General features: G+C 42.7%; 1 protein-coding gene and 1 pseudogene across 1 annotated transcript in view; both read right to left on the bottom strand.

The window, feature by feature from the left end:
• LOC136872025 (facilitated trehalose transporter Tret1-like) overlaps positions 1 to 23,240 on the bottom strand; it is a 90,645-nt gene that overhangs the window by 61,628 nt on the left and 5,777 nt on the right. The gene's annotated exons all lie outside the window — the stretch shown is intronic.
• On the bottom strand, positions 32 to 22,494 carry LOC137500501 (uncharacterized; annotated as a pseudogene).

Raw genomic sequence — 23,240 nt, 5'->3', positions numbered from 1 at the left:
ATCCGGTGAGTGCGTCGAATCAGTCGCTTAGCTACAGCGAAATCCTTATCGCAAGGAAGATACGAGTGTCCTCGTATAGGCAATGAACTATATTCTTAAACCTCCTTGTAGCAGACAGTACAGCTAAAAACCTAACAACCGTGTGGTTTTTATTTTGGCCGCCACATGCGTCTGAGAAAAGATGGAGTTCTTTCACTGTCTGTGAAACTTCATCATTTATATACTTGAACACGAACGTGCAGACTTCATTCGGACCCTTGTTAGCTTCGCCCTCATGATATGAGTAAAATGATGCTTTACCAGTGCTGATGTTGAACACACAGAGCTGTCGGTAGTAAAATATTTCCTGCACGGGTTTGTCAGGAAGAGGCATATTTTGCATGAAATCGAATGTCAGTGCCTACTATCACCATTATTGCTACATACTTCTTTTAGACTGTTCATGATTGCACAGAACTCAGCTCAGCTGCTGCGACTCTTTTAGCATTGTCGCTCAGATGTGGGCTTTTGAGTTTCTGGCCAAGTTCTTCACAGACAGAACATGTATCCATCTGCGTCTACCGAAGGACAAAGACAAGCTTTCCTTGAAATATTTTATATAGAACTTGTAGGTAACTTTCTCAGTAGGATTTTTAATTAGGAACATGCCATGCATCTGCCGAACATCTAATCTTGCATCAAGCTATTTCACTGACCGACTAGAATAATGAGCTTCTTTTATGGGGAATGATTCTATGTGACTCCTTATCAGCTGGCAAGTATCCCCGGGAATTGCTCTTGAGCTGGGATGTTTCCCGCTCTTATCCGCGGGATGTTCTCCATGCGGAAGTAGGTTGCATAAACGCCACACACGATTATCAGTTAGTCCATGCAGACTGATAAAAACTTTCTTACAAACATTAAACCGTTTGTTATGAACAACAACAAAATAAACAAAGTTGCTGTTCTTGCTTTGGGGTCGTCTTTCCTAAGGCGTTTCCTCTTTATATCATGTAGTTCTACAAGTCCTTGAAGGTAAAAATCTTGCTCATTTTTGTTTTCAAATGACGACATTTTGTTAACAATGCCTATTCTACCTGGTTCACGAATTTTCACCTAAACGCAACAGAAACGAAAATATTAGTGCATGTGATATGTTTCTGGCCATAATCCTACTTTTATTACACACAAATGCCGCTTTGGTACTGGAATAACAGCTAGATTATTGTGATATATATTCCCACCGAAACTACATAGTGATAACCGAAAGTAAACAGTACATTGTACTTACACGCACGGATCTCATTGCTGTCTTGCAGCTATAAGCCTATACTTTCTTTTGTGGGACGATGACCTTCGATGTTAGGCCCCTTAAAACAACAAGCAAGTATCAACTTTCCTCTCTGATTAGTATGTTAGAGCCCCTTCACTTTGCAATACTTCAGCCTCTCTCTTTTGTACTAATCTCTGTTCATGACACCTTTCTTGCATTTCTTTAAGTAGTATAATAGGCGGATTCGGCGGCCTCCTCCTCCTCCCGCGGGAAATTTGAATTCTGGCGGGAAATTTTAATTCTGGCGGGAAATTTGAATTTTTGGCGGGAAATTCGAATTTTGCGCGAGCTTTGAATTTGTAAACAAAGCCACGTGCTTTTTGACAGCTGTCATTGACAACAACGCATCGCTAACCTCACAGCTGCCATCTTGACGGGCCTAAACCTCAGTGATACCAACTTAACCTAACTAGCGCGAGATTTGAATTGGTAAACAAATCCACGTGTTTTTTGACAGCCACGTGCTTTTTGACAGACAACAACGCATTGCTAACCTCAGTACTGCCATCTTGACGGGCCTAAAGCTCAGTGGTACCAACTTAACCTAACTAGCGCGAGATAAACAAATCCACGTGGTTTTTTTTGACAGCCACGTGCTTTTTGACAAACAACAACGTATCGCAAACCTCAGTGCAGCCATCTTGGTGGACCTAAACCTTAGTGGTACCAACTTAACCTTACTAGCGTGAGATAAATAAATCCACGTGCTTTTTTGACAGCTGTCATCCGCCATCAGAGCACCGGTTTGCCCTCTTTATCGCAGTAGCTGCAAATTCGTCACCTGTCATTCGCAGTGCTGCCATCTCGGCGGGCCTAAACCTTAGTGCTACCAACTTAACCTCACTAGCGTGAGATAAACAAAGCCACGTAAATTTTTTGACAGCTGTCACCAGCCATCTTTAATCTATAGAGCACAGTGCTGCCCTCTTTAGCTACTTACCTTTGAAATGTGGTGGCGGGAAATTCCACGTGCTTTACAAACCTATGTGCTTTTCTGACAGGTGACATCCGCCATCTTTAATCCAGAGAGAGCAGTGCTGCAATCTTTAGTTGAAATGTGGTGGCGGCAAATTCCACGTGCTCTTGTTTGGAAACAAATCAACATGCTTTTTTGACAGCTGTTATCCGCCATCTTTAATCAACAGAGCACTGTGCTGCACTCTTTAGTTGAAATATGGTGGCGGCAATTTGAAAAATTCTATGTGCTCTTGTTTGGAAACAAAGCCACGTGCTTTTTTGACAGCTGTCATCCGCCATCTTTAATCAAGAGAGCACTGTGCTGCTATCATGCGGGTAATTTCGTCAGCTGTCATCCGCCATCTTTAATCCACAGAGCACCGTGCTGCTCTCTGTAGTAGCGGGCAATTTGAAAAGTTCTGTTACCTGTCATCCGCCATCTTAAATCAAGAGAGCACCGTGCTGCCATCTTTAGCTAGATACCTTTGAAATGTGGTGGCGGCAAATTGAAAATTCCACGTGATCTTGTTTAGTAAACAAACTCAAGCGCTTTTTGTCAGCTGTCATCCGCCATCTTACATCGCAAACCTTAGTGCTACACTCTTTAGGTACATACCTTTGAAATATGGTGGCGGATAATTTAAAAAGAAAAAAATTCTACAGCAGCCATCTCTCGACGCTAATTGCACAAGATGGTGGCTATACATGACTCCTTAAAGGTGCTTATGCAAGATGGCCGCTATACATAGGTTCTTATGAGACACCCTTGGGATGCTTGCGCAAGATGGCCGTTATACAAGGCTCCTTATGAGACACCCTAGGGATGCTTGCGCAAGATGGCGGTTGCTCTTATGAGGCGGCTTAAGGGTCCTTGCACAAGATGGCTAGAGACGCCCTAAGGATGCCTGCGCAAGATGGCGGACGCAAGATGGCGGCTATACACGACTCCTTATTTGACGCCTTAAGGGTGCTTGCGCAAGATGGCTGCAGCTCTTAGCTTAGAGGCTAACATGTCGTGCTAGTTCGATTCATTAAATTTAGGGCTTAAATGCAAAATGTCAAATATCTCGAAAACGGTGCACCGTAGAGCAAAACGGACAAAATTCTTCCGCCCAATACTGAGGTTCGCAGTATGAGGAACAAGAAAAACATAGTCTAATGATGAGATCAACGGTTCGGTTCCTACTTAGGCCCTTTGGCATTCGCTCTGTTTTAGCTTGTATTGAAGCAAGTCTTCGTAACATGATCAGGTCTAGCTATGGTAGAAAGTATAACATACCATGCTGGATCAATTCATTAAATGTGGGGCTTAAATGCAAAATGTTAAATATCTCGAAAACGGTGCATCGTAGAGCAAAACGGACAAAATTTTTCCGCCTAATACCCAGGTTCGCAGTATCAGGAACAAGGAAAACATAGTCTAATGATGAGATCAACGGTTCGATTCCTACTTAAGCCCTTTGGCATTGGCAGCCATCTAATTCTACAAAGTGGTGGCTGCTCTTTTGAGACACAAGATGGCTTGAGACGTCCTAGGGATGCTTACGCAAGATGGCGGACACAAAATGGTGACTATACATAGCTCCTTATAAGACAGCCTAGGGATGCTCGCACAAGATGGCGGCTACTCTTATGAAGAAAGCTAGCGTAGAGGCTACTGTGCAAGATAACGGTTGCTGTTATGCATGCGGTGGAGAGCAATTTGAAATTCTATGTGCTCTATAGATTAAAGATGGCTGGTGACAGCTATCAAAAAATTTACGTGGCTTTGTTTATCTCACGCTAGTGAAGTTAAGTTGGTAGCACTAAGGTTTAGGCCCGCCGATATGGCAGCACTGCGGATGACAGGTGACGAATTTGCAGCTACTGCGATAAAGAGGGCAGCACGGTGCTCTGCAGTTTAAAGATGGCGGATGACAGCTGTCAAAAAAGCACGTGGATTTGTTTATCTCGCGCTAGTTAGGTTAAGTTGGTACCACTGAGGTTTAGGCCCGTCAAGATGGTAGTACTGAGGTTAGCGATGCGTTGTTGTCTGTCAAAAAGCACGTGGCTGTCAAAAAACACGTGGATTTCTTTACCAATTCAAATCTCGCGCTAGTTAGGTTAAGTTGGTACCACTGAGGTTTAGGCCCGTCAAGATGGCAGCAGTGAGGTTAGCGATGCGTTGTTGTCGATGACAGCTGTTAAAAAGCACGTGGCTTTGTTTACAAATTCAAATCTCGCGCCAAAATTCAAATTTCCCGTCACAAATTCAAATTTCCCCCAAAATTCAAATTTCCCGCCTATTATACTTCTTCTTTACTTGCACTGAACTCGGGGAATCACACTCACTGTCCGAAATTTTTATAAACACTGAACGAATGATGTGTATGATACAGCAGTACGTCATGGACGCATCATGGCGTTCCGCGTTAAAACCACATGAATCCGGGACTGACGTGGCTTTCAAAGGAACTCAATATTTTAAGATTTTATAGACAGCTTAGTAATAACTGGACTGAAGTTCTTTATACTGGGAATAGTGCGTCTACCGCTAGAGACTGTTATAGAACCGATAACTCATTTTTCTAAAAATGTGGACTCATGCGGTTTTACAATTGGCCGATTGAATTGTAAATAATAATAATAATAATAATAATAATAATAATAATAATAATAATAATAATAATAATAATAATAATAATAATAATAATAATAATAATAATTGTACCGGGAGGTACACCTCCACGCCGCTAATTTAAAATTTGCGCCAGTTGAAATTCCTCTGCTGGAGGAAGTCCGAACTTTATCGACGGTATTAATTTTCAAGTTTCTCAGAAGATGTCACTACTTGGAAATTTTGGAGTTTTTGAACTGTGTCACTTTTGATGTATTTTTGTTTTACCGGTAGTAAGAAGTGTGAACTTTCTCTTCTAGAGGACACTACTGAAAAACTACAATGGTGCACCCTAGTGCGATGTGAACGAACTGCTTTTTGGAGAAATTTTTATTTCAAAAGTTTGTTTCTTGTTAAATTTCTGTCTGTTATTGTTTAAGTTGGCTGTATACCCCTCTCTTTCCCCTTGTTTTGTATTTAGCCAATCCCGAATTTCTTTAATTAATTTCTGACCAATCTGATGTATCTTCCCCCAACTTGAATATGCTGCTTATCCCTAACCAATAAAGTGATTGTGGGCGGGTGTTTTCTTCCCTGAAACGCCTCGAACTTTCCGCGAGAGTATATAAACTGCTGATTTTAGGGTCTCGGGGCCACTTCTGTTCCATCTTTTAGTGTGTAAAGTACATAGCAGGGGGCGGGAAGTGCCTCTTTCTTCGGGCAGCAGCTCAATAACCAGGTAATGGCCTTTTAATATCTTCTTTTCTTGCTAGCTCAGCAGTTTAACTCTCGGGGCAGGTCCGAAGAGTTTCCACCATGTAACCTTTTCCTAAAATGTAACTACTCTTAGCGTCTATTCACTTTTAAAGCTACATATTGGGATAGAGAGTGCTTAACCCTCTCGAGCTCCCACTCATATTGCTTTGAGGTGAACTTATTTCTCACAACCGATTCTTCCTTAATGTAATGTAAATTGTTCTTTTCTAAAGTCACCTCTGTAGTATGGGATTAGCCCTTGCATCAGTGGCCTAGAGCCAAATTAGGTTTTGAAACAAATACATTAGGAGTGCAGTTCGCCTCCTCTCAAATTGTTATTTTAGAGGTCATGTAATTACACTTTTTCATTTAATAGACCTCAGTAGGTTGGGTATGTTACCCCTGTGTCTATGTCCTGAGAGGACAACTTGAAGGTGGAGTTTGGTGTGGCCTTTGAGAGGCTTAAAGTTTGAGAGCGTGTGGCTCTTTCTTGAAAATTGAGTGTTGTATGCCTCGAGGAGGCTTTTCTGTGTAATTTGGAGCAAGTGCTCCTGAACATGAATGGGGTTTTCTGCCCCTCTGGTAAAACTTATTTTGGAGTAAGGTTGGGCTAATTGCCCCAGAAGTGTGAATTCGGGGCTCGAAGCCCAAATACTGTAAATACTGTAATTGCACCTTTTGTTGCCTTGCTACTCTGTACCTGCCGTACTTGTTATTTCTTAATTTTGAAAAGAAAATATAACCTTGTTAAATTTTACATTAACTTTGATTCCGTATTTTGAGACCCGTTCAAGCCCGCACCTTCTTTCACCTCTACCTACCGCAAAAACACGGTAACAATAATAATAATAATAATAATAACTAGATGACCCGTACTGCTCCGCAGCATTCATTATAAATAGGTCAGATAACTCGTCGTGATATTCCTGCCATAGTCATATTGTATTGCCTGTTCATTTCAATGGTTTTATGAACATTTAATGAGAAGCGCGTTATGGTATGCTGCAGCTCGTAGTCAAAATTCATCCATTCCGACGTCAATCACGCCGTCTCTTTGGTAAAAATCTATCCATACATTTGCTTTTTTATCCTGCAGTTCTTTACGTAAACCTTGATATTGTGTCACAGAAGGCAACAGTATTTCTAATCGCAGTTCTTCTATATAGAACGGTTGTCTTGTGAGCCCACAAGTTTGTCTCAAAGGAGCATGTAGCCTTTTTCTCTTAGCTGCACCTAAGTTATTAGGAACGCTTTGTCATCTGTCGAATAAACGTAGGCAATTCAATAAGTATCTTCAATTTTGCTCTAATTGTCTCTACTGGCTCTGAGGCGTTGTGTGCTGACCGGCCACTAGATGGCACCGTTGCCTACATCTGTGAAAGACCGACTCCAATCCTCAGACTTTAACGCTACTCTCTACAGGCGCCAAACTATCGATAGTAATTGCCATGGATATTTTCCGATATTATGAGCTCTACTATCGATAGTAATCGATAGTTTTCAAAAAGTGGAACGAATCATATTATTATGCCCGAAAATAGAACATTTATTGAACACAATCCACAAACAATCAGTAGAAAGCACAACTATGTCATGCTACACAATTTCTCAAATTCAAATCGGAATCACTCATAAATCTCTTCAGTGGCTCGTCCGAGACATTCTCGGGCTGCACGCGCTTGTCCATGACGTGACCACCCGAGAAATTCTCGTTCAGCTGCAGTGTTCATTTTGCAATCGCCTGACATTTTCTCGAGTGTTGTAATATATCTGGAAAAATGCTTTACAGCATTCTCAACAGATGGCTGGGGAGTTTTCAGGTGCTTTCATGAAGTCTTTGACTTAAAATGTGCCTTATCTTCTCTCGCCTACATACAGTCTCTGACAACATAGAAATCTCGTTGTTTGTCCCGTATTGGCATCAACTCAACTAAGGTTTGGTTGAATGGAGAATCCCACCTTCCAAAATGCTAAATAGTCTTTCTGCCGGCACTGAAGTCGCAGGTACGCAGAGATACTTAAATGCACACCTATGAATGGGAACAAACTCCTCACCAGTTAACTGCAAACAGCTGTACAATTTCTGTTAGCGCGAAAAATAAGCCAATAAGGGGAAAAAAAAAAACTATCGTTGATTATCGATAATAGGCAACTGACTATCGATGCATGACGATAGTGGTCGCTATCGATAACTATCGATAGCGCTATCGATAGTTTTCGACCTCCAATACTCTCGATCGTTCAAAGATGGCGAATTGACTAGCCGAAATTGTTGGAAATGTGGGCTTGTTTTGGTTTGTTGTTATCGTATGTAGTCGGTGTAATTTTATGAATGTTGACGATAAATGTTAGTTTCTTTGTAGAATATAAGTGTGCGAGTGTATTTATATGAGTCAGTGGACACATAGGATCTGTAATTATAGACAGTAATGTGAGAATGTGCTTGTTTTGATCGTGTTTTTACACATTAAAGAACTTGAGTGCACTAGGCGGACCAGGTTTTAGTCTATGGCAATGTCTCTCATACAACTATTCTTCTGTTTTCTACGGAATATAACATTAAGAGAGAAATGGATTAGGAATATACACGTGATTATTTTGAAGTCCATGAGAAAACTGTAGCGTGCATGCATCCTTTTGAGAATAAGTCTGATGTTAGGGAAGCCATTTCTCTACTTCCAAACTATTCGTGCTCCTCGAAAAATATTAATTTAGATAGACTATAACTGATATTGTGTTATTCCGTCAGTGTCTATGTGCTTCAAAATGTCGAGTGATTTAGATGCAAGTGTATTTTACAATAATCTGTGCCTTACCTGTGTGAATGTTTGGCTGGATCTTGGAGTATAACAAAATGTATAAGTGTGACAGATGGAGCAATCTGTATACTGTTTACAGAAGAAATAGTGACTTGAGGAATTAGATGAGTTTTTAACGTAGGATTTTACACTACCAACACCTTCATATTCATGCTGTGGTTATCTGTTATCAAGCAGACAGCGCCGAACTGAAGCTCGCCCATGTGGTTAAATATCAATGTTGAGTCAATAGAATTTTTGCACTCATGTTCTTTAATGGGTAAAAACCTATTATATCTTTAGTGTCTGAACGTTTCATTAATAAGGTTACTATCATTGTGTGAAGTGCTGTTATGCCGTATGTCAGCAGTATGTTAACATTACCAAGGCTGTTCATTGGGTTAACATAATCATTTCGGGTGTACTTGGGTTGAGTGGCTTAGACGGTTAAGGCGCTGGCCTTCTGACCCCAAGTTGGCAGATTCGATCCTGGCTCAGTCCGGTGGTATTTGAAGGTGCTCAAATACGTCAGCCTTGTGTCGGTATGGCACGTAAAAGAACTATTACAGGACTAAATTTCGGCACTTCAACGTCTCCGAAAACCGTAAAAAATGTAGTTAGTGGGACGTAAAGCCAATAACATTATTATTTCCGGTGTACTTCCCATTCATTGGGTGCTCAATTTAAGAAATTGTCCACCACTTGAAAACTAAGGTAAAAAATTATGTTTCACAGTTCTCATGAGAGCGAATAAATCGAGGAATTTCGCACCTTAATTTATTTTGAAACATTCAAAATGATGTTAGAAATATAATGTTAACAGTTTTATCATGTATTTTCATCTATCCAGGGAAGTGAAATCTAAGAGAAAAGTTATTTGATGAATTGAAATCTCTAAATAATCACCTTGTTGGTCTCTTTTCTAGTAGAACATACGTGATTCTAGTTGATTATATGTGGTGCGTGCTTGTTGGCGAAGCGTTTTCATACGTGTAAAAGTGATTTTCCCTATGATGTTGCATTTATCATGTTAAATTAACGCCGTTTATATAATGAGTAGTGATATTTTCGTGTTAGCCAATACCAGCAATCCGGCTACTTCGGCTGCCATGTTTTTTTTAAATATTACGGTCTGAGGATTGGAGTCGGTCTTGGTCTGTGGTAGGTTTCAGCGTTATCAGATCAGTAAAGCTTACGCTGTTGCGACGTAAAGATGGCCGCGCCACACTCTGTTGCACCAAGGAAGAACAGCGTTCCGTAATCCGTTTTTATTTTGTGGTCTGAGGGTGTACCCGGGGCGAAAATTTATAGAAGACTTTCAAGACTTTCACCAAGGCCCCTGTTCAGCATAGCAGGTGAGGCCACCTGGGCTAGGTACTGGTCATTCTCCCCAGTTGTATCTCCGACCCAATGTCTCACGCTCCAGGACACTGCCCTTGACGCGGTAGAGGTGGGATCCCTCGCTGAGCAAATATTCATTTATAGGAACGGGAGTTAGGGATTGGAATAACTTACCAAGATTTCCAATTTCTTTGAAATCATTTAGGAAAAGGCTAGGAAAACAACAGATAGGGTATCTGCCACCTGGGCGACTGCCCTAAATGCAGATCAGTATTGATTGATTGATTGATTGATAAAAATAATAATAATAATAATAATAATAATAATAATAATAATAATAATAATAATAATAATAATAATAATTCAAAGATGAAGCATTTCATTTGCTTATAGGGCAGCCTCCGTTGCTCAGGCGGCAGCGCGTCGGCCTCTCGCTGCTGGTTTCCATGGCTCAAATCCCGGTCACTCCACGTGAGATTCTTGCTGGACAAAGCAGAGGCGGGACAGGTTTTTCTCGCGGTACTCCGGTTTTCCCTGTCATCATTTCATTTCAGTTCATTTAATCGGTCATTTCATTAATCATTGCCCCAGAGGAGTCTGACAGGCTTCGGCAGCCGGCACAATTTCTATCCTCGCCGTTAGATGGGGCTTCATTCATTCCATCGCAGTCCCGGTCGATTGAATGGAAACAAGCTATGCATTTTCATTTCACGTTTACAAGACATTATTTCGTTGTTGGTGTGAGAAATCCGTCACCGCTTTTCCATGAATTTCTTATATTGGCTCTTAGAAATTCGTCTTCCATGTAACATATTAGCTCGACGACAGCGGCTAAAGATATCAAGAATTTTGACATGGTATAGTCTCGGTGTGAGGTTACTAAGGACAGATGGTAATTACTCGTAGGTTTTTACAAATTGCTACATAATGAGGGGACTCGTTGTCTATGTTAAAACACTCTTCATTGGCCCCTGCACCTTCTTTAGTATTCATGAGCAAGCACGTCGGAAATGCTTCAAGCTGCCGTGCCTTAGATTGTTATTCCTTAAACAGGTAGCACTTCACAGCCGTAAACAGCGTAATAGTGTTCACTTCCTCAATCAAAAGGTGACGTACATGCTTTAAATACAAGTCACTGTTGGATACAGTCGTTCCTGCCTTTCTTGCTCTAACACTGCCCACCACAGAAATAATAAGAAGAGAATCTGCCAGCATTGTACAGGCCGTGAAGGTCCCTGAAGGAGTGGAGAGAGAAGGCTTGGACTATTCGTAATCCTGTATTTATTTTATTTATTTGCTTCGTTTTATTGAGCGTAGTTAAGGCAGTGAAGCCTTCTCTCACACGAAACCATCGAGTGAGCAGCTGCGAGATTTGGATCATGTAGCTGTCAACTTTAGCATATGAAAGGTAGGCCCCACATAGCAAGATACTCTCGTCTTAACATTTGACAGTGGTTGGGATCTGCCGTTACTAATATGAGCGCCTTATTCACCTGCCACGTAGATACACACACTGTGGATACCCACAACAATCATTATATCATTAGCTGCAGTGTCCGGCTCCATGGCTAAATGGTTAGCGTGCTAGCCTTTAATCACAGGGGTTCCAGGTTCGATTCCCGGGAGGGTCGGGAATATTAACCATAATTGGTTAATTCCGCTGGCACGGGGGCTGGGTTTATGTGTCGTCTTTATTTTATTATTTCATCCCCAACCCGACGCGCAGGTCGCCTACGGGAGTCAAATCAAAAGACCCGCATCTGGCGTGCCGAACTTGTCCTCGGACACTCCCGGCACTAAAAGCCATACGCCATTTCATTTCATTTTTACCTGAAATGAATAATCGCCACCACCAACACTAACTAAACCCAATCCTTTTCGCAGTTAATTTAGATACAATTTTGGTAAAACATATTTTATTCGCCCTGTTCAAATAAGTATATGATTTGTTTCTTATGTTACCGGGCGAGTTGGCCGTGCGGTTAGAGGCGCGCGGCTGTGAACTTGCATCCGGGAGATAGTGGGTTCGAATCCCACTGTCGGCAAACCTGAAGATGGTTTCCCGTGGTTTCCCATTTTCACACCAGGCAAATGCTGGGGCTGTACCTTAATTAAGGCCACGGCCGCTTCCTTCCCACTCCTAGGCCTTTCCTATCCCATCGTCGCCATAAAACCTATCTGTGTCGGTGCGACGTAAAGCCACTAGCAGAAAAAATGTTTCTTATGTTAGCGTGTGTTGCCAGTTTTAGCTTAGGCACATTTTGCGTTATGTTTCTTGTATTGTGCTTTATATTTGATGTGTTATGTATTGGAATACATCAGCCTCAGTGGCATACTTTGAGCAAATTAATTTAACACTCAATAGTCTCGTATCCGGCTCATACTGTTCATAGGGCACCAGGTATAATTCCCAGCCGGGCCGGTGACTTTTAATAAAATTCGATCAATTATCTAGCTCGGGGGATGGGCGCTTGTAGTCGTCTTAATGCACACCTTCATTTACATACAGTTCACCACAGACAAACATGCTATCCACAGAGGGTTGGAGTCAGAAAGGTCAACAGGCTGTAAAGATTGGATTAATTCAAATTACTGCCAACCCCAAGTGGCGTCTTTATTCCCTTTAAGTACAGCATGCCGTTTCGTGCCTGGGTTAGCAAATTTTTACTTCTTACTATCACGGATACTGGAATAATTTCGTGACCACTTTTGCTCGGAAGTCATGTTGGTTGTCCTTAAACTGGCATTGCGTGCTTTCCTATCTTCAGCTCCAAGTGAAGGGCGCAATGGTACGATACTAAAAGGCCACGGCCGACATCTATGCGGTTCTCATCAAACACGAAGACCAAGCATGTGGCGGAGTTGTGAGGCGATAGGCTGATCCTCCGTCCTTAGTTATACAGGAGAGGCAAAAGAAAACTGAATCGGAAAATATTTATAAGACTGACGGGGAATTGACAGGAAAATTGCCCATCACAGAAACTGCTGGAAACCGCGCTTTCGATGCACCATATGTTGCTGTCACATATTGCGGGTGCGCACATCCCGCATGCTCTGTCTCGAGCACGTCTCTACGTCATTACGTTTGAGTGAGAGAGAGGAACCGGCGGGTTTAGTGACCAGTTGAATGCAGCACAAAATGGTGCACACGATAAAAACTGCGCCTGTTCATTGTCGAGTGTTATGCGATGCACGGTTCGTGGAAAACCTGTGCGCAAAAGTTTTAGCAAAACCTCCACCAAAGTCTGCAATGCAAAATGGCGTAAAAAGGGCTCTGTAGCGAATAAAAACTGTAACTTTCCGAGAAGAGTTCGAACATCAGAAAACATTGCTCGAGTGAGAGGAGGTCTGAAACGAAGTCCGACAAAATCTGAACGCCCTTTATCCGTGTAAGTGGGAATTACGAGATCGCCGTGTCGAAATATTATCAAAATGGACCTCCATCTGTATCCTTACAAATTTACTGTTGTGCATGTGTTAATAATAATAGAGGCCTGGTGCAGGTCTTTCGATTTGTCGCCTTATAGGCGACCTGCACGTGTTTGAGGATGAGAGCCAAATATGAAATATAATGGTGAAGATGCCACAAACATCCAGCTCCCGAATCATAAGAATTAACTAGTGAAAGTTAAAATCCCCGACCCGGTCGGGAATCGAACACGGGTCCCCTAGCACCAAAGGCTAGCATGATAACCATTTTTTTACTGTATATTTTTCTTATTTTTCTAAATCTTTCTTGGTTTTACTTGTGTTTTCTGTTTTAAAGACGGCACACATACCCAGTTTCCGGGCCAGTGCAAATAACCAATTAAGGTTACAATCTCCGACTCGGCCTGGAATCGAACCCGGGGCCTCTTGAACCAAAGCCATTTAACCATGGAGCCGTACGTGCACGCCTTAAAGCGTCCAGACGAGCCCTCGCATGTTGAGTTCTGGTGGTGATTTCTGAGTGAAGTGGAGTAAGGACTTTTGGATTCTCAGTTTTTCACTTCTTCACACGAGACCATTTCCAGCATCTTTTGTGACGTTCGTTAACATGGGTCAGTCCCGCGTGAGTCCTATTGTAAATATTTTTCAGGACAGTTTTATTTTGCTCACCCTGTACCTCTCTTTCTACTTAATCTGTTTACCCTCCAGGGTTGGTTTTTCCCTCGGACTCAGCGAGGGATCCCACCTCCACCACCTCAAGGGTAGTGTCCTGAAGCATGCGATTTTGGGTCCGGAGATACAACTGGGAAGGAGGACGAGTGCCTCGCCTAGGCGGCTTCACCTTCTATGATGAACAGAGGCCTTGGAGTGGGGTGGAAAGATCGGAAGGTACAGGCAAGGAAGTTAGGTACCATCCCGGCATTTTGCCTGGAGGAGAAGTGGGAAACCACGGAGAACCACTTCGAGGATGGCTGAGCTGGGAATCGAACCCCCGCCCCCTCCTCTACTCATTTGACCACCCGAGGCTGAGTGAACTCCGTTTCAGCCCTCGTATCACTTTACAATTTCGTGGTAGAGCCGGGAATCGAACCCGGGCCTACGGGGATGGCAGCTAATCACGCTAATCAAAGGCGGACTTATCCTGTACCATGCTACAATATGATCGATGGTTCAAGTATACTAAGTGGAAGTAAAGAAATGATATTCCATTTCGACCGGGAGAGGAAGGTTATGCGGTGTGATTTAGAGATACCTGGCTAGCGGCGTATAGTACACCGTTTCGTCTTGATGACGGCAGAGATGCGACGTGATATGAGCTCCTCAAGACACCGAAAGCGTTGAGCAGCCATACTGGTCCATGATTGCTGCACATACTCCCATGATCCACGAAGATTGGTCAGAGCAGGTTCCAGCGCACACGCACATAGCCTACCATTCAACATGTTTTTTCCAAGTTGCTTTACAACGCACCAACGCAAATAGGTCTTATAGGGACAATGGGACAGGAAAGGGCTAGGTGTGGGAAGGAAGCGAACGTGGCCTTAATTAAGGTACACCCCCAGCATTTGCCTGGTGTGAAAATGGGAAACCACGGAAAACTATTTTCAGGGCTGCCGACAGTGGGGTTCGAACCCACTATCTCCCGGATGCTAGTCCACAGCTGCGCGGCCCTAACCGCACGCCCAACTTGCCCGCTAGCACCAGAATTTTTTTTTAAATTAGTAATTGGTGCTAAGGCCACCTAGAGAGCAGCACTTCTGAAGGTCCGGAAAACGGCACCTGAGGCATTGCGATATTAATAATAATAATAATAATAATAATAATAATAATAATAATGATAATAATAATAATAATAATAATAATAATAATAATAATAATAATGTACTAGCAGTTTCCCGCTGGCTTCGCCCGCAATGTACAAAGTATGGTATTGTTCGTTACTACCTCACGGATGTATTTGCAGAGTTTCGAGTTAATGAAATAAAGCACATGATCTGCTGTGGTAATAGAATGTAATATTATGTCAACAAAACACTTGAAAATACATCACACAAAGAAACTGAATTAAATGTTCCTTGAAACAACACTGCGCGCCGAACTGTTAAAAAGTCCTTCAAAGATCTTCGTCATGGAGACAAATGTACTCAAACATTTCTCAGAATCTACCAATTTAAGTAGTTATTACCTAAAAAGAAAGCACTTGATCCACTGAGTGTTTTTAGACCAAAACTAACTGCGTACCTCAATTAGAACGAAAGATATGATTACTTCAATGAGGAAAAATGTTGAAGAAATGAGACGTCAAATTGAATGTGCACTCATAACTTTCCTTAGAATCAACCAATTTAAATAGTTAAAAGCTGAAATGAAAAAGCTTGATCCACTGAGTGTTCTTAGGCAAAAAAAAAAAGAAACTCTGTGCCTCAATTAGAACCAAATATATTATTGCTTCAAAGAGTTGAAAAATTGAAAAATTAAATAATTTGAGGAAGGTGGAAGTTAAGTGATTTATAGTACCTGATGATAAATCTGTGCATGAATACCTATCAGTTAAAAAAGAAATGAAGGAAATCGACCGGATAGAATGGCCGGACTGACTGACTTTATTTTTCATAAAAAAAATTGAATATATAGATTTTTGCATGTCTACCCCTTAGTCCCGCTTCCTGCTACGGGGCTGGGTATGCGGTGAGATTATATTTCATTGCATGCTTTTACGGCTGGATGCCCTTCCTGACGAAATCGTCTGTGGTTAGTGTAATTAGCTGCCACCCCCGGAGGCCCGAGTTCGATTCCCGGCTCTGCCACGAAATTTGAAAAGTGGTACGGGGGTTGGAACGGGGTCCACTCAGCCTCGGGAGGTCAAATGAGTAGAGGTGGTTTCAATTTCCACCTCAGCCATCCTGGAAGTGGTTTTACGTGGTTTCCCACTTCTCCTCCAGGCAAATGCCGGGATGGTACCTAACTTAAGGCCACGGCCGCTTCCTTCCCTGTTCCTTGTCTATCCCTTCCAATCTTCCCATTCCCCCTACAAGGGCGCTATTCAGCATAGCAGGTGAGGCCGCCTGGGCGAGGTACTGGTCATTCTCTCCTGCTCTATCCCCCCGACCAAATGTCTCACGCTCCAGGACATTGCCCTTGAGGCGATAGAGGTGGGATCCCTCGCTGAGTCCGAGGGAAAAGCCAACTCTGGAGGGTAAACAGATTAATAATAATAATAATAATAATAATAATCCTTTTTGCATAACGTTCTTTCAATTTTAAGGACATTGGAATGTCAGAATTTTGTCCCACAGGAGTTGTTTAACGTGCCGGAATTATGATCATGAATATTTTTTCAAGCAATTAATAATTAAAATCATATGACCTCCATCTAGGTGGCCTGTTTACCAATTTCGACATTCCGACTTTGCTGCCATCTAACAGCGAAAGCGGAATTGTACCGGATGATTCCTAAGGTTGAGTTAATCTAATTTCATCGTGTGACGCTGAATTGGCTACAGAGATTATTAACACGCGAGCAACAATGAGATGAAGGGTCAAGATTTTTCACCATCCTAGAAGTAACGACTACCTAAACCGGAATTGAACCGGCAAACTTGGGATCGAGAGTCGAACACTCCACATTTGATCAAGTAAGGTAGCTATTTTCACCGACAGTTGAGTAAGTCACTGTGTCAATAAATACACCCAGGTTCACTTCATTCAAGCGAACACGTGTTAAAACACTTATCTCATTTTGACGTTACTATCTCACTAACACGCACACGCTGTTCTTTTATCATCGCATGGTTTGGCCTACCAGTTGGGAGTCTTTTGTCTCGACGCCACCTGGGCGACTTCTCCGTCAATATCAACTTTCTGTTCCATCTACTAGAACTAGATCATATCTTTCAACAATGAAATATAATACTTTTTCTCTCCTGAACTGTTTTTTTTTTATGTACATCTATGCAGTCTTTTCTCGTTACCTGGGCGATGTGTACTTCAGTGTCAACTTTCTCTTTTTCTCTACGAGTACAAATCTCCACGGTCATTGACACAACCTAGGTGACTTGTTCTTCAATTTTAACTTTGCCTGCTCTCCTCCAGATCACAATTCAATGGTAACTGGTATCACCTGGGTGACTCGTTCTTGAATTTCAACTTTGCCTGTTCTCCTCCAGATCACAACTCAATGGTAACTGGTATCATCTGGGTGACTTGTTCTTCAACTTCAACTTTCCCTTTTCTCTTCCAGACCACCCTGTGGGTGGGGGCAGTAGAATAACACCCACGGTATCCCCTGCCTGTCGTAAGAAGCGACTAATAGGGGCCCCAGGGGCTCTGAACTTTGGAGCGTGGGTTGGCAACCACGGGGCCCTCAGCTGAGTCCTGGCATTGCTTCCACTTACTTGTGTCAGGCTCCTCACTTTCATCTATCCTATCCGACCTTTCTTGGTCAACCCTTGTTCTTTTCCGACCCCGACGCTATTAGGTTTGCGAGGGCTAGGGAGTCTTTCATTTTCACGCCCTTCGTGGCCCTTGTCTTCCTTTGGCCGATACCTTCATTTTTCGAAGTGTCGGATCCCTTGCATTTTTCCCTCTGATTAGTGTTATATAGAGGATGGTTGCCTAGTTGTACTTCCTCTTAAAACAATAATCACCACCACCACAATCAGTTCCAGATCATAACTCCATGGTAACCTGGGTGACCTGTCAGTCAGTTTCAACTTTCCTTTCCCTAACTCATCACAACTCCATGCCATTTGACACCACCTACATGGTTTGTACTCAGTTTCAACTTTCCCTTTCCTCTATACCAGATGACAGCTCAATGGTAACTGACAACCTGGGTGATTCGTTCTTTAATTTCAACTTTGCCTTTTCGCTTCCAGATCACAACTCCATTATAACTGACACCATCTGGATGACCTGTAGTTCATTTTCAACTTTTCATTTCCTCTACCAAGTTCACAATCTTGGTGAATTGCACTTAAATTTCAACCTTCCATTTTCTCTACCAGATCATGGTTGTGTGAGATAAAAATGTCAGGTGAATGAAAAATGCCCTGCTTCTCCTCATTTATAATCTCCATCTGTCAAGCGTTTGTAGAGAAATTCCCACATTATGACTTCATCAGAATAAAACTGTGAGAACTTTTCAGATTTTTTTTTTCTGCTATGATAATCTTTCTTAAAATTTTTGGAAGGAGCTCTTTTGGCTATTCGGTGTTGTGTGGACGAGGAAGTCGTTGACTTCCATGACCTGGTCGGTGTACCTCGATCTCGGTCTGCCCTAGCATTCTTCACCTCTTCTCTTCTATAGCTTTTGACGAACCAGATAAAGGTATTTCTAATCTATTGTAAGTTACCTCGGTGGATCAGTGGTAGAGGGAACGACTCATCGCCCTAATTTCGTGTGTTCGATTCCGGCTCAGGCAGTCGATTTTTCAAGGGGGTCAAACATCCTGGCAGACCATATCACGGTTGTTCGCATCTCTGGTGCACTTGGTGTTCTCCAACAAAAGTAAATTAAGTACCTCAGCCATAGGAGTCGCCCAGTAGAATTCCACTTTCGTTGCTAGATAGCACCAGAATTAAAAATTAGTAGTTGGTGCTCAGGCCGCCTAGAGAGCAGCATTTCTGAAGGTCCGGAAAATGGCACCTGAGACATTGCGATAATAATAATAATAATAATAATAATAATAGTAACAATAATAATAATTTATTATTTTATGTCTACCCCTTAGTCCCGCTTCCTGCTAAGTGGCCGGGGATGTAGCGAGATTATATTGCATTGCGTGCTTTTACCACCGCATGCCCTTCCTGACGAAATCGTCAGTTGAGGTGCTAATGAAAATTAAAGGAATGATGGTGAATAAAATTGGGTAAGAAGGGGGAAGGAATCGGCTATGGCCTACGAAGAGGAAATGTCCCGGCATATGCCTGAAAGTGAAAGCAGAAACCACAGAAATCATTCTCAGGAAATCCGCGGTGGGATTCGAACCCACTCACCTCCCAAATGCAGTGTTTGGCTCCATAGCCCTAGGGCGTTAACGCGCGCGGCCACTCCGCTCAACAGTAGTAGTAGTAGTAGTAGTAGTAGTAATAGTAGTAGTGTCCGACTCGTTGGCTGAATGGTCAGCGTACTGGCCTTCGGTTCAGAGGGTCCCGGGCTCGATTCCCGGCCGGGTCGGGGATTTTAACCTTCATTGGTTAATTCCAATGGCCCGGGGGCTGGGTGTTTGTGGTGTCCCCAACATCCCTGCAACTCACACACCACACATAACACCATCCTCCACCACAATAACACGCAGTTACCTACACACGGCAGATGCCGCCCACCCTAAACGGAGGGTCTGCCTTACAAGGGCTGCACTCGGCTAGAAATAGCCACAAGAAATTATTATTAGTAGTAGTAGTGGTAGTAGCAGTATTGTGTATGACATTCTAAAATATTTATTTATTCCTTCGCTTCACTCTAGTACTGAGTAAAGGATCGTCTCAGTACAGCAAAATGGACAGTGTATTGGTTTTAATTTCCATTCGGGATGCTACTAGGATTACAGGCAGGATAAGGAAGTCCCCTCAGCGACAGTAATCTGGTTCTATTCATAGCACTGAGTTGAGGATGAGATATTATACAAGAAAGTGGGAAGAAAGTGACGTAGTCTTTCGATAGGTTAGGTTGAAGATGGGAAACCGTGGAAGATCATTTCAAAGATGACCGACAAGGTGTTTATGCAGCTCATGGCCATCGCACTTCAACGTACGATATTTCGATAAACTGGGTAGTGGCATACGAACAAATAACTAGAAGATTCATGCGAACTCTCGCAGCAGACATAAAGTGGTGGTGGTGATTATTGTTTTAACAGGAAGTACAACTGGGCAAACATCCTATATATTACACTAATCAGAGAGAGAAAACAATTTAAAGGATCCGACACTTCAAAAAATGAAGGTATCGGCCAAAGGTAGGCAAGGTGCACGAAGGGTGTGAAAAATGTATGACTCCCTAGGCCTCGCAATCTAATACCGTCGGGGTCGGAAAGGAACAAGAGTTGACAAGGGAGGTCGGATAGGATAGATGAAAGTAAGGAAGCAATGCCAGGACTCAGCTGATGGCACCGTGGTAGCCGAATCACGCTCCCAAGTTTAGGTCTCCTGGGGCCCCTGTATACAAAGCAATAAATAATTCTACACACCGTGGAAGCTTCACTTCTGAGTTTAAGACTGACTTCACTGAAACGAAATTCAACAACAACAACAACAACAAAATACAAAAAAGCTTGCGGTTGAATTCTCATAATCCAAAGACAACTACGACGTTATTCTGTGTAATGGTCTGCAGTTATACTTATTTATGTATTTCTCCTTCTTCTTAATCTGTTTACCCTCCAGGGTTGGCCTTTTCCCTCGGACTCTGCGAGGTATCCCACCTCTACCGCCTCAAGTGCAGTGTCCTGGTGTGTGAGACATTGGGTCGGGGATACAACTGTGGAGAATGACCAGTACCTCGCCCAGGCGACCTCATCTGCTATACTGAACAGGGGCCTTATGGGGGGGATGGGAAGATTGGAAGGGATAGAAAGGAAGAGGAAAGAAAGCGGCCGTGGCCTTAAGTTAGGTACCATCCCGGCATTTGCGTGGAGGAGAAGTGGGAAACCACGGAAAACCACTTCCAGGATGGCTGAGGAGGGAATCGAACCTACCTCTAGCTCATTTGATCTCCTGAGGCTGAGTGGACCCGTTCCAGCCCTTGTGCCACTTTTCAAATTTCGTGGTAGAGCCGGGAATCGAACCCGGGCCTTCGGGGGTGGCAGCTAATCACACTAACCACTACACCACAGAGGCGGTCTATTTATGTATTTACCCTAGAAATCCAATCCCATATTAGGATTTAGTGATTTAACGTCGCACTAACACGTTGTAGGTTTTCGGTGACTCAAGGATGGGAAACTACTAGATAAGGAAAGAAGCGGCCGCGGGCTTAATTAACATTCCTGGTGTGAAAATGGGAAACCAGGGAAAACCATGTTCAGGGCTGCCGACAATAGGATTCGAACTCCACTATGTCCCAAATGCAAGCTCACAGCCTTGCGACCCTAATCGTACGGCCAACGCTCTCGTTTCCTCCATTTTAAGTGAGGTGGTGATTGTTGTTTTAAGAGTAAATGTACTCCTACAATTGGGTAAACTTCTATTAACACTAATCAGTAGGTTACCTACGTTCCCAAGATTCCCTGGGGTACTTTATAATCACCTCTTACAGCAGGTGGTGCTGGTGGTGATTTTTGCTTGTCTTTTAAGAGAAAGTACAACTAGATAACCATATTAGGAAACTAATTTTAATATTTTACAAAAATCGAGCTATATTAGAAATGTGTATTGTATGAATATGAATTACACTTTACACTATAGAGAAAGTTGCAGAACCAATCTATATCATTCATAAACATGAATCTATGATCATCTTGAAAGCATTCAGTAAACAGGAGAGGTAGGCCCTACCCCATATTAGGCTACATTCCTCTACAGTCCTACAGAGCGAGTTTGCAGCATGGTTTGGCCCATGTAGCTGTGAGCTTGTATTCGAGAGATGGTGGGTTCGAACCCCACTGTTGTTAGCCTTGATCACCACGGGTTTTCATTTTCACACCACGCAGGCTGTTCTAAATATTCAAGTCAAGTCGCTTCCTTCCCAATCGTAGGCCTGTCCTGTCTCAGCGGCGCAATAAGATCTGCCTGTCTCGGTGCGACGTTAAACAAATATAGCTCTTTCACAATCTTAGGCCCATATCGTTACAAATACACACACATCGCTACAATCATAATGGTTATCAGACAGCGTTCTCACAAACAAAGTAAAGTGGGCTGTTAAACACAACATGTTTCTTACAAAAGAACCAGCCTCCCTCTTCCAAACTACATCGGAAATAGCTGCAAACTAGAGATGTATACAAGGAGGGAAGGGTACCACCTCCTCCCGAACATTATTGAGTTGCTCTTTTGTTTTTAGTGATTTAACTTCGTACTAACACGTTGGAGATTTTCGGTGACTCAATGATGGGAAACTACTAGATAAGGAAAGAAGCGGCCGCGGGCTTAATTAAAAATCAGTCCCAGCATTTTCCTGATGAGAAAAGAAGAAACCACCGAAAACCATCTTCGGGACTGCCGACGGTAGGATTCGAACTCACTAAGTCCCGAATGCAAGCTCACAGCCTGCGACCCTAATCGCACGGCCAACTCACCTGTTTCCTCTCTTTCAAGTGAGACAGTGACCATTGTTTTGAGAGGAAGTGCAACTGGGCAACCATCTTTTATTAACACTAACCATTAGGAAAATTGAAAAGGTCCAACACTTCGAAAAATTAGCGTATCATTCAAAGAAAGACGAGGGCGTGGAAATGAAAGACTCCCTAGCCATCGAAAACAGAATACTATCAGGGAAAGGAACAAGAGTTGACCAGGAGAGATCGGACAGGGTTGATGAAAAAGAGGAGACTGGCGCAAATAAGTGCAAGCAATCTCAGGGCTCAACTAAGAGATCAGTGGTCGCCAGCCCACGCTCCCAAGTTAAGAGCCCCTAGGGCACTTCACATTCGCATTTTACGTCAGGTGGTGGTAGTGGTTTGTTTTCAGAGGAATTACAGCTAAATAATCATCCTCCTACAGGTAAGGGATACAGTCGATATTGTTCGACCACCCTCACCCACAAGTGTTTTGAGTGGAACCAGATGCAAATCGTAATGAATATTAATTGAATATTTACTTTCAGAGTAATACTTGGTAACAGAAATAAGAAGAAGAAGAATTGTACCAGGGGTATACATTCTCCTGCTAGTTAAATTGCGCCCCTTCTATAAGACCATCTATGTCAAGAGACTTGAACTGCTGAGCTACCAGAAACTTTCGTCTTCTACAGTTAGATGTCTGTACCATCGGTTTATTTGCCCTCTCTCGCGGGCAAAACTCTAATTATTTCATAAAGTAATGTTTATTTTGGTAGTTTGTAAACCTGGTTCTGAGGATTGTTTTTCTAATGTAGATAAGTTGTCAGCAC

Source organism: Anabrus simplex, chromosome 4 (assembly GCF_040414725.1).
Source record: "Anabrus simplex isolate iqAnaSimp1 chromosome 4, ASM4041472v1, whole genome shotgun sequence".
In the NCBI taxonomy this organism is placed as follows: Eukaryota; Metazoa; Arthropoda; class Insecta; order Orthoptera; family Tettigoniidae; genus Anabrus; species Anabrus simplex.
The sequence above is the reverse complement of the archived record's forward strand: the minus strand, read 5'-3'. Positions and strand labels throughout refer to the sequence as shown.